The sequence below is a fragment of the Mus musculus genome, chromosome 1 (genome assembly GCF_000001635.26).
Source record: "Mus musculus strain C57BL/6J chromosome 1, GRCm38.p6 C57BL/6J".
Classification (NCBI taxonomy): Eukaryota; Metazoa; Chordata; class Mammalia; order Rodentia; family Muridae; genus Mus; species Mus musculus.
This window is the reverse complement of record NC_000067.6, coordinates 98,067,641-98,080,356: the sequence shown is the minus strand read 5'-3', so window position 1 is coordinate 98,080,356 and position 12,716 is coordinate 98,067,641. Positions and strand designations below refer to the sequence as shown.

At 42.0% G+C, this 12,716-nt stretch overlaps 1 protein-coding gene across 17 annotated transcripts in view; it reads left to right on the top strand.

Moving 5' to 3' along the window:
- Pam (peptidylglycine alpha-amidating monooxygenase) overlaps positions 1–12,716 on the top strand; it is a 274,763-nt gene that overhangs the window by 15,497 nt on the left and 246,550 nt on the right. Inside the window, exon 2 of one of the 17 annotated variants that reach the window (XM_030252165.1) lies at positions 6,181–6,235. The exons of the other annotated variants lie outside the window; for them this stretch is intronic. The gene's annotated coding sequence lies outside the window, so the exon portion shown is untranslated. The remainder of the gene's footprint in view (positions 1–6,180; positions 6,236–12,716) is intronic. 17 annotated transcript variants of the gene reach the window in all.

Genomic DNA, 12,716 nt, shown 5'->3' with positions numbered 1-12,716 from the left:
GGGCTTCTATTTGTTTCTAAACCCGTTCTTTTAACATCCTGGGTCATAAAGTGTGTGGAGTCATTTGAAGAATGGACTGTATTGGGAAAAAAAAACACAAAGTTTTGGTTAAATATATTGGGAGTTATAAATTCCTCCTGATTCTTTTAGATTCTTTTCAAAGTAGTCGAGAGAGGGAGGCCCCGTGGCACTTGGCAGTTTTTATTTTTATTTTTTAGTACAGTGTATACTTGATTCCAGGGGCTAGAGTTTGGCAGGGATTGGGAGGATCACACCTAATAAACTTTTTCATTTCTAAAAATCATAATTCTTTTAAATCACATAGGTTGCTTTTTAAAAATAAAAACAACCCCGTTTGCTGGTGGGAATGAAATTGAAGTCCTTTGTCATTTGTGCTGAATTTGTCTCTGCCAAGAAAACACCTAGTTTGGGAAGGGCAGGCTGCGGTATTCCTTAAGCACTGTTCTCCTGGGCTGTAAGCTCACTGGCCTTGTAATGTTTACCAAGCAGTTTTTCTGACGTTCGCATACTTGGTGGTGATATTGTTGGCTCCTTCCCGCCTGGCATTTTGTCCGCATGCCTGGTGGCTTAGCCTAGCATTTCCTGCTGGCTCACAAAGGGAGGAAAGATAGAGGAGGACCTTCAGAATTCTAAGAAGAAGAAATCGATGTTCACAGTCCTGCCTGGAATTTTGAAATATTTCAAACTAAAGTAACTCTAGATGTCTCAGATTTTCTTAAGGAAAACAGCATTTTGGAAGTTTCTAGTCTCGGTGGCTTTGGGCCTCTTTCAGAGGGCTGTGCTATACTAGAAGGTTGAGACTAGGCTTAAAGATTTTTAATTTTTACTTTCTGATGTGCATGTGTGTCTGAGGATGTGTACGTGTATCACAAGCATACAGATGCCCATGGAGACCAGAATACAGGGTTGAATAGCCTGGGACAGACGTTACAGGTGTTTGTGAGCCACCCAGATGCTGGGAACTGAATCCAGGTCCTCTGGAAGAACAGCAGTCTTAGCTCCCGGGTTGTCGTCTGTTCAGCCCCATGCAAGTTCAGATTTTAACGAAGACACACTCGCCTCTTTTTCATCCTGATAAACTTTACAGTCCTAGTAAGAGCTTCTATTTCTTGGGCAAGTTTCCTCTGGCATTAGATACTGAGGTGAGGCTTGGTTCTATCACTTACCAGATTTAGGTCTTGGGCATGCACAGAACCCTCTGCGGATCTCAACTTTTCAATTTTGAAGGCAAGACTGTGTTGTGTACTTCCTATAGTGTGGTAGTTATAACTATTCCTTGAGATTATACATGTAAAATATGCATGTAAAATGCCCGGCACACTGTTAGTTGCTTTGAGTAGAGGTACTACAGGAATGTAAGCCGTGCTCCCTTCCCTGTGGAGGAGGAAGCCGAGGCTCACGAAAGCTAATTCCCTTGCTTTGTATGTGCTCTTCACACCAATGCATCTTTGCTTCTGCCCACCAAGGCGGGGAGGCAGGGTCCTATCATCTAATTTTCCTTAGAATTATATGCAGCGTTGCATATGCAAATGAGGAGATGACCATGTGGTCATCTGACCTGTGAAATACACAGACCCCTTTCAAAGGAAAGCTATCCTTGCCTCAAGTTTGCCTTAATTTCATTTGTCAAAATGTGCCTTAAATACCTTCAAACTCGAAATCAACGCCTTAGCTTACTGCACTTACACTGCTGTAAAGGGAAGCACATTTGCAAGTTAAATGTCAGCAGCACTATAGAACAAAATGTGAGCAATTACTTTAATTTATGTGATGGATACGTTATTTTGCTGAAAGTAAACTGTCGGGCTTGGGTTTATCTTCGCCAGGAACAGACCAGGTTGAATCTGCTTTTTTGATTTCATAAATAAAAATATCATAAGCCTTGCAGTATTGCCAGCTTCATTTGATTCAGCCTTAAAGATGTCTTCTTAGAGAATTGTTATATGATACCTGGGTAGCTATGGTTTGGAGGAACTACAGTTTTGAATGGCAGGATTTCAGGATTCCGCTTCGATGGGTGTGATTGATAGATCTTCGATGGGTGTGATTGATAGATCTGGAAAGCTGTTCTGTTCCCCAGGATGCGGACCTTCACTCTGTGTTTAACTGCAGGCTCCTCCCATCCCTGTTCTTAGGCCCTAGGGTCTCATGTCCTGGCTTCACATGCCTACAGCTTTTTTATTGATGGTTGTTGCTTCCTTGTTTTTGTTTTTCTTTGCTGTCTTGCAAATTTAACCCAGGGTCTTGAGTAGCTCACTCTTTGACCTATTCTCCTCTAATAATAATGTTTTCAACAGAAACATTTCTATGAATTTCCATTTCTTTGTGATAAACTGAAATTGTTGGGTTATTAAATATATGCAACCATTGTTTTATATTGTACTGATTGCCATTTATTGTGACAGTACAAAAGAAAACCCAGGTTTTCATATTTCATGTGGGGAGACACCATAGCTCCTGTCAAAGCCCAGAAACTAAGTAGACCTTATAGGCTGCTATATATTACTGGACAGCTCTCCGCCCGACCCTGTTTGCTCTTGGGGGTTAGGGGTGAGTTGGTGCAGAATCAATGACACAGACTCCTGGAGCAGGTGAGAATGCTGCTGCAGCAAGCTCATCTGAGCACTGCTGCAAGCTCCTTTAATACCCTCCACCCACACCCCAATTGGTTCCAAGAAAGCATCTATTCTGAACAGCAGTTCCTGATTGGATGGCATTATTTGCACCAGCAATCCTTGCTTTCTCAGGCAGTCTTCAATCAGAGCCTCCTGCAGGAGATGCTTCTGCAGCTGCAGCGTTTACATAAAGGCAACCGTGCTGTTCCTGCTACAGGTATGGTCTCTGTTCTAACTACTGAGCTCTGTCATAAAAGCTGCCAGTGACTGTGCATTGACAATACTTTACAGGCATTGACATTAGAACACTTAAAATAGTTCTGTGTCAAAAAATATTATGGCTATTGTCTTAGTCAGGGTTTCTATTCCTGCACAAACATCATGACCAAGAAGCAAGTTGGGGAGGAAAGGGTTTATTCAGCTCACACTTCCATACTGCTGTTCATCACCAAGGAAGTCAGGACTGGAACTCAAGCAGGTCAGAAAGCAGGAGCTGATGCAGAAGACATGGAGGGATGTTACTTATTGACTTTCTTCCCCTGGCTTGCTCAGCTTGCTTTCTTATAGAACCCATGACTACCAGCCCAAGGATCACACCACCCACCATGGGCCCTCCCTGCTTGATCACTAATTGAAAAAATGCCTTACAGCTGGATCTCATGGAGGCATTTCCTCAAGGGAGTCTCCATTCTCTATGATAACTCAAGCTTGTGTCAAGTTGACAAACAAAACCAGCCAGTACACTTATAGTGGATGTTTGTTTGTTTGTTTGTTTGTTTGTTTTTTTAACAAATAACTTGCTCTCTCTGTTGTTCTTTATTTATGGCGGCTGACATTCATCTGTGGGAGCAGGATTACGGCAGCTCCTCTGAAGTGAGGTTTGACTTTTGGACCGGGACAGACCTTTCTGAGATCCAGTTCCTCATTCTTAAAAATAAGAGAAGGTTTTCCTTTTTACCTCTGACAATTATGTGAAGGTAGTTAAGCCGGACATGGAAAGTTAAAGTCAGTGTCCGGGTAGAATGAGTATCTATGGCTTAGCTAGTCTCATCTCTTTAGTTTCTGTGGAGATTTAGCTGTTTTTTTTTCAGGCACTTACTGCACACTTGTTTTGTCTGTTCTTTTGCTCATCCCGATCACACACAAGACGTAGTGCGCATGTTGTTAAGGTTATCAACCCAGGGCCAGGTATCTCGGGGCTTTTGTCCACTTGCTTTTCAGCTTGGTCATGTGGTGGATTTTTTTTTCATAGGTATGACTTTCATTTTTATGTTGAATTATCAAAGATAATGATTTAGAAGTTTCAATATTGGAGATAAATTGGTACATCTATCTCCATTTATTTTTATTACAATGCCCTTGGGGTGTGGTGACATAGATGGTAAGGGTACTTGGGGTGTGGTGACATAGATGGTAAGGGTACTTGGGATGTGGCGACATAGATGGTAAGGGTACTTGGGGTGTGGTGACATAGATGGTAAGGGTACTTGGGGTGTGGTGACATAGATGGTAAGGGTACTTGGGATGTGGCGACATAGATGGTAAGGGTACTTGGCGTGTGGTGACATAGATGGTAAGGGTACTTGGGGTGTGGTGACATAGATGGTAAGGGCACTTGTGCTGCACCCTTGGGGTGTGGTGACATAGATGGTAAGGGTACTTGGGATGTGGTGACATAGATGGTAAGGGTACTTGTGCTGCACAGATAGAGACTTGGGTTCACATAACCAGCACCGACTTGAAAGTCCGAGGATGCCTGCATGCACCTAATGCTCCAGCATTGGGGGCTGAAACCAGACAGACCCACGCTGGCCAGCCAATTTACCAAAATAATGAGCTTCCAGTTCAGTGAGAGACCCTGCTTCAAGACACTGTGGTCACGAGCAATGGAGAAAGACACCTTGCTTCCTGTTTAGGCTTCCATGCGTGTACACAGTTGCACAGTTATGCACAGACACACGTACCATATGCACACATTATGCAACATCCCCTGCCCTAAAAACACCAATACTGTCTTTCCACGATAATATTTGTCTAAGTGTTTACTGTGGTGGTTTTATAATATTACACCTCATTGAATTTTATGTATGTCATGATGTATTTACACAGTACAAAGTATTTATTCAATAGATTTTGCAAACACATTCAATGGCATTAATTGAATAATAATCTCTTCCTATTAAAAATACGTTTTTTGGACTCTACCTAGATAATTTAGTTCCCTGGGACATGACCCAAAAGTGTTTTAAAACTGTTGTCAAACAGACACTATCCTTGGTCTACAATTTTGTATTTTGTATGAGTTGAGGAGCCCATGTTATTTTATGATTTTTTTTTTCTATCTCCAGAGATAAACTTTCAGGTGACAAAAACTGATGAATGCTCCTAACCATTTTCAGCATTACGTCAGTTACGTGGCCATTCCCATAGCCATACAGTGTTTCCTGAACTTGAGTAGTGTGACCACCCTACTAGGTAAAGATCTTTTACACAGTTGTATTTGAGCATCTGTGGATGACACTAACATTCAGTTATGTTGATGTATCCCACATTGTCTCATTAGGGATAATAACTCATTTTAGAGATGTTGGAGAATGCTTTGGTTTGTTCGTTAATTCTAGGAAGGACCACTTCTCTGCTCACTAACCTGCTCTTGTAGGAATCTTGAATAAGCTTATATGGGGAAGGTAGTATTATGATTGTATGTGGAGCTTCTTGCTTGAAGTGGACCTTTTACAAAATGACTATGGGTCATTAAAAACTAGTCATATGAGGTATGGAAGCCTGTAGTCTAGAGAAAAGGGTGAGTTGTGTATTAATTGACAACTGTCATGCTCTCACTGAGACCTACTTAACCACCTAATGTAAAATTGTGTTCACCTCAAATTCTTAATCTCTGCCCTATTGTCTGCATCTAATTTATTATTTTCAACCATATACCCCACTTCCTTCCTGATTGCTGTGTCCCCTAGAATGGAAGCTTCACTGGGGGCTGGGAATTATATAAGTTTTAGCAGGTGCTGCATAAATGTCAGGATGAGGTAATAAAACTCAAGACAGTGAAAAGCCATCATGAAAGTATATGTTTACAAGGCGAAGATGTGGTTTCTTGAAAGAGTGACTCTACTAGAGAATTTAAAAATTCACCCAAAATCATGCCGTTTGTCCTCAAAAGAATCTATGATTAAAATGCTCTTTAACACAACAGCCCATCGCCTGAGAAGGTAGTGATTCATGTTTGAGTAAACGAGAAGCCAATGTCACCATTCTTTCTAGGGCCTGGTTATTATGGGATGGTGTTCTTCCCTGAAATCGAAGGTTTGCTGGCTTAAGCCCCTTTTCCATTTCCCTGAAAGATGGAGGTCACTGAAGTTACTGTCCTCCATTACTATAGGTGGCAAGATAAGGAGAAATGTTGTGTTCCTAGATTAGAAATTAGTATGGGGTGGTTTTCTTTATTTTTCTCCTGGGATGGTGTCAAAGAAAGGTTTCTTGCCAAATTTCTGTCTTGCCTTGAGCACACCAACTGTCATTTTTCTTTTAGGCAGAACTCTGCCCCTTGTGACTTCACAGGCAAAGGACATTTTGTCATCTCGGAGGTAAATGGACTAAATTTCCAGTGAGCACTTCTTGGGTTGTCCCCTCCCCCGTGGCAGATAGAAAAAGTTCAGTGGAGAAAACCTGCATCACGGAAAATTAAAAGCGAGACTTGGGAGACTGCCTTTTACCTACCCCAGCAAGCAAGCCTGTTTTCTAAGCCTTAGTTTCTGACCCTTTACTACTCCCACATTGCTCTTTGGCAGTCTCCTTGATTTGGCCCTGCACTTGTGTTTATACATTTATATTTGTTTTGTCTCCTTCCTAGGTAGTAATATTGTCAGAGCCAGACAGATTGTCTTCTACTTTATAATTCCCTAGAGCCTTCTGTACAGTATTTTCAATGAGAAACACTCAATTAATGTTTGCCTAACAAGTAAACAGAAGGGAAAATGAAGGTTTCAGGAAGGAGATTGTAATATTACCAAAAATCACATTAAGGGCTCAGAGTAATGGGAACTGGCATGTGGTCTCCCTGGTACTTAGAATGCAATGAAAACTGGACCCCATAAGAATGGCTAAAATGAAGTATGGGACTGCTCATCTGAATGGTTATTATTGTTTCCCTTTCGCAGTCTGCTCCATGGCATTTTGTTCCAAAGGAAACTCCAGACCTGCGGTGATTTAAGCTTTGCAAATTAGCCCTCTGCAAAGGCTCACTCCTGGTTCCATTCGCTTTGTTCTTGTGAGGAAGAGACAAACAAGCAGAATGCAAACTTTAGCTTCCTAGTGGGTTGTTTGTCCTTGTCCTGGTTCCAACTGTAAGAAACTATACTTAGATGCCACACAGGTCAAGTTTCCCCTTGGAGGGAGTACTTTGCATTTGAATTAGGTAGCCCCTTGTACTCAGAGATTTAGTGATTGCATAGATTTAAGAAACAGTGACCTCTTGTGCAGACACCCACACTTGACAGCAGAAGTTCTGATGGGTCCTTCTCTGGGTTTGCAACTGATTCCCACAAAGTGAAAGGACTGAGGGAGGGAATCTGTAAGCAAAGATCTTCAATTCCAGTGGACCATATAAGTGACTCATGTATAAAATGCATGCTTATTTTATTTTTTCCTTAATGTGTGAGTGTTTTGCCTGCATGTGCGTGAATGCTTTGTGTGCATGCCTGGTTATGTTGAAGGCCAAATGAAAGTACTGAATCTCTGGAACTGGAGTTGTAGATGGTTGTGAGCTGCCATGTTGGTGTTGGAACTGAACCAGGGTCCTCCGCAAGAACAGCAAGTGCTCTTTACCACTGAGCCATCTCTTTAGCCCTTGTGCTTCATCTAACAGTAGAATAAGGGTTAGGGTTTCTTTTCAGCCACCAAGAAATACAAACCATATATAATATAACCCACCTACTTGTGTAATTTCAAAACATGCAATGCTGAGATATAACACAAAAAGTAATACACGAAACTTATAATGAAATAATAAATACATCAGTATGTAAATATTTAGTTGATGGTATACTGGAGGAAAACATAGCTAAGCATTACAGAACATATATTTATAGAATAGGTAACTGGATGTGCCAGCTACCTATGAAGATCAATGGGCATTGTTTTAAGGGCCATGGGAATACCTCAAACTTTTATTGTTGATCACAGGACATTTTCACAATGATCAACTCTTGGCAAAATGCCAGATCAAGCAACTTTTTTTCATTTTCAAATGTAGGATTTTGTATGTAGAGTTGGGTTTTAGGTTCAGAGACAGATGAAGAGGTTTATGTGGTGAGTGGAGCTTGTCCAAGGTGAGTAGAATCTGCCCAGGGCTTTATTTAGCATGGCTGGTCTTTGGGACTGAGCCTCAGGACAGCAGCCTTCTCTTATATCACTAACAACTAGGTTTCTGAATTGCCCACTAGGAGGCGCGACTGCTCCCCATGAGCTCAGGCCTCCCTGAGTTGTAGTCTCAGCCACTAAGGTATTACACATCCACAGAGTTTGTCAGATCCCAGTAGATGCCAGCGTGCCTTCTCATCGGAGATAACACTAATGACTCGGATGCTCCCAGGGATCTCTGAGGAGCAAAGGAGCAAAATTGCTCCAGGATTAAAAGCACTGCTCGGAGGTCTCTACCAAGTCCAGGAAAGCTGCCATTAGAGTGATATCACCTTTGTTAATATGGATAAAAACTGTGCAGTCCATGTGAATAGACATTTTCTTTTCCCTGCCAAGTTCACCTAGCAAAGGGAGCTTTTAATATGTCCTCATTTGGGGTGCTGAGATTATCTTATTTTATGACTTACTAGATAAGAAGAATGCGGAGTGGGAGGTAATGTATCATATAACATAAAAGCTCAGAGACCTAGAATGTCGAGGAAGATTGCCACAGGACAATCTTTGGTCAGACTTACTGACTTCCCTTCTGACAAGTCCAGCATCAATGTTATGCGTGACAAAACCAAAATCTTAGTTCCTTAGTGAACGTTAGTCATTCAGTGGGCACATTGTCATTCTCTGGGCGGCAGGGTCGAATCCTTAATGCCAGTGTGTGCTCATGGTTTAACCGGAGCAGAACCTCAATCTCAGCGCACAGTTTGTACCACTTTGGGCAGCTGTCAGTCCGCCTGTGTTTGTAAAATAATTTAACTTTCTTCAAGCTCTGGGTTTGATAGGAAATAAAGGACAAAATAACATTTTTCTTTGAAAACTTCACCTTTGTCGTATATGCCAAGAAAACTAAGGTTAGCTAGTAGCTACAGGAAGTTGCATTCATAGACTGGCTCTGGAGGCATTTTTAAATCTTATAATAACAGCATTTCTATGATACTTCTCGTGTGCTGGCATGGCTCTAAGGTCTGTACCTCTTCTGTGTTTCTAGTCCCCTTATAACCCCTTTATTATCATTCCCCTCATTAGAGGAGACAACAAATGCCAAGGAAACTAGCTTGGGCAAGGTCATGGGGGTAAGTGGCCAAGCTTGGCTCTGGAGCTGGGCAATCTGTTTTTCCTGGCTGCCTTGTGCAATCTGCCTACTCTAAGCCCAAAGAGCTGGATTGAGGGAAGGCCGGTTGCCATTGCATCCTGTTTGTGAAGTTGACGTTCTGTAAGAGCTCAGGAGTTGGAAAATTTCAAACCTGAGCTTCTCCAGAACACACTGTATTTTCTTCAAAGATGAAAGCATTCCTCAGACCTCCTTACGGTGGTTCATGCCAAACACGAACTGGCTCTTTCTAGGCGGTCAGAGCTTCTCTGGGCAGAGCACTACATACAGCAGGGCTTTGGGCTGAAATCCATAGCAGGGAGGAATGGGACTCTGAAGTGAAAGCATTCTATAAAGTCCCTTTCCTTGTGTGCTTTACCTTTTGTTTCTTCTCCAGAAGAAAGGGACATTTTTAGGTCATTTACTGCAAAATGAGATTGAAGTAGTTTGAAATAATGCCTATGATTAGCATCTATAAGAAAGAAAGAAAGAAAGAAAGAAAGAAAGAAAGAAAGAAAGAAAGAAAGAAAGAGAACCCTTAGGAAAGGCAATTGAATGGGGGAGGGGCGCAGGGGGTCTTGGCCTCCTGGATTTGTTTGAGAAGACAGAAGTTGCACCTCCCTCCCCGACCAGTCCCTGGACATATAGTATCATAGGCATAGGAGTGTTGTCAGCATCACGCTCCCAGGTTTCAGGAACCTGGAATTCTGATAGCCAGAATTAAGCTCCGTCCTTTCAGATCGAGTTCTGCCCTGCGTCCCCCCCATCAACCCCACCCCCCAGTCATCAGCCTCATTGCTGGTGAATTTAGTTTGGGAGTCACTTTAGTTTCTTGTTTTCTTCTTCAATTTTTGCAAGTTGTTTGTTTGTTTGTTTCAGTTGGACTTTTGTGAAAACTCTTTCTGTTGAAGGTTCTTTTCTACTCTGCGTGTTTATAGGTGGCATTTCTGACATCAGGGGATCTTCATTTCCAGATATTTGTTCTTTAGTTGAGAGTCTGACTTTTAACTTCTCCAAGATGAAAACTTGTCTGGAGAGTCGTATGCCGGGGTGTGTCTCTGTGCAGGAGAGTGCAAAGAGCTAAAGGGAGGGAAAGAGGAACTCCAGTAAGAAGGAGGCTGCTCCGTTCAGTACAATGCCTTTAATATAACTTGGGTTATCTCTCTTCCTTATGAATTGAATGTCTCGTCACCATCAGGATTGGCTCCCTGATTTGTGTGGCTTGAAAGTAGAGATAGGATTGCCAGATTAATTAAATCAAAATAGAAGACTCCAAGTTAAATCTGATTCTCAGATAACTGAGAATTCATTGTATGATTATATATCCCAGACATTTCCCGTCCCCATTAGGGACAAGTGCTATTCAAATGCTTTTCAGTGTTCTATCACACAAACACTGGAAGGCATCTTAAATGACTGTCATGGAACTCTACCTCTACTTTCTTTGAAAACAACATTTAAAACTCAAGTGAGGTGTAAAAGAAGGTGTTCCCAGGTCAGTCAGGAGGCACGTTATGATTTTTGATGGCAACACTAGTGTTTGGAGTCACCTCTTTACTTAAGCCGAGGAAATTGGTCCCCAAGGAGTTAGGCTCCTCAGTAAACAGAAACCTGAACACGGGGAAAGGAAGGAGAATTCGTGCTTTCCAGAGTCTCTCGGGCTCTTGGGATTTAGGAATGACTAGGAACGAAGCCTGAGCATCTAGAAACGGACTCTTTTAGCATTGCCTCTGTGCAGTGTAAAGTCATCAGGCAACTCGGGAGTACTGAGCCTGCTGAGAATCTCAAAGTTTGGAAACATCAATGGTTCTCCATAATTCAAGAAGCCAGAATCTCTTAACAAATGAAGAAAAAAGGAAGAAGAGAACTCATAAATGCCTCAAAATTAATTTAATGTGCAGCTCTAGGCGGGAAACAAAAGTATAGCTTCTAGCCCACCGGGTACTGGCATCTAGGGACTCTAGGGAATGCAAATTATTGGGCTCTGACTGCTTTAACTTAAAGGGAGAAAAAAAAGCCTTCCCAATGCTTGTACCAACAAGCTCACGAGGTGAACCTACTACAGCTTAAAGTCCGAGGCCTCTGCTATAAGCAAGCACAATCTGCCTGGGAGCATTTAAGACCAGCGTAGTGGGTTTGTGGAGGAGTAGTTAAGTTATAAACACACAGGAGGATAAGGCCACCTGGCAGGAATTCCATCTTTATCCAGATCACGGGGGTAAAAGCTGGACTAAGAACAGGAGCCTTAGCCCCAGCACAGGTGGTGGATTTAGGAGACCTTTCAACACAGTGCTGATGGGATTGCTCTTCCTATGAGATATTTGCAAATTAGGTCTGGCAACCACTGTTTTAGAAGCAAAATGATTAAATGACACAAATTTCACAAAACCACCTCCAGATAGTCTAGAACTCAGTGTAGTCAGTGAAGGCCTGGAACAAATGCTTCCACATTAACTTTTTATTTTTTTCTCCTCCCCAAGTTGTCCCACAGTCCACATATCTATCAGCCTAAGCTGAGGTTATGAGCTGGCAGAAGAGGGATAGATGTAGTTCTTGATATGTGTATTTCTAAGGTCTGTCTGTAGATCCCATGAGTTGAGTTAGTTCTGGACATGTTCTAAATAGAGGTGCCACTCTCCCATGTAACTTCAAGTTTCCATATGCTGGGTCTGGCCTTGGTTGGAACAGATTTCTGAATCTTGATACACAGGTGTGGAAAATATAACTATTCACCCTGAGTGTGACCAAGATCTTTGTTTGCTTTAGCGCTGTGAAGGAGTTTCAGTGAACTCTCAGCAAACAAATCCAGATTTCAGAGTGCTTCTGAGTGCCTGTGGCTCCTGTAAAGATATGGGCTACGCGTTGGATGAATAGGAAAGTCACATTACCATAAGGCTTTCCTGAGATTAAAAACTACAAAGTCACTAGTCTACGGAACTTTGGGTATTTCCTGTATTTACTTATGGTCTCTATTTAAGGAATCTGAATTCTTTAATTAATAATTCAACACTTTAGTTTACATAGTATATGAGTTAGGGTTTATTAAATGGTGTGTATATATATGACAGATCGTCCATGTGGTTACAATTACGGTTGAGGGACTTAACAGAGAGGCAACTCATTTGCTTCTGTGGTGGTTTGAATGATAATGGCCTCCATTGGCTCATATACCTGAATACTTAGTCCTCAGTGCAACTGTTTGCTAAGGATTAGGGGGTGTGGCCTTGTATGGAGGAGCTGTGTCACTTTGGCTTTGGGGTTCCGAAAGATTTGTTGCATTCCCAGTTCCTCTCTTCCCCTCCCTCTCTCCCATTCCTGTTCTCTCACTAGCTCCCTCCCACTCTCTCTTACTTTTAAATCTAGATGCAAGATCTCACCTCCATGGCCTTGCTTCATCATCACAGACTCAAACCCTCTGAAGCCATAAGCCTCAAATAAACTCTGTCTTATAACAGCAATAGAAAAGTAACTAAGACAGTTTCTAGTTTAATGACTACAGTTGTACAGCATTTGTACAATAGAAAAGTCTTTAGCACTTTCACACTATGAAAAGTAATGTCCTG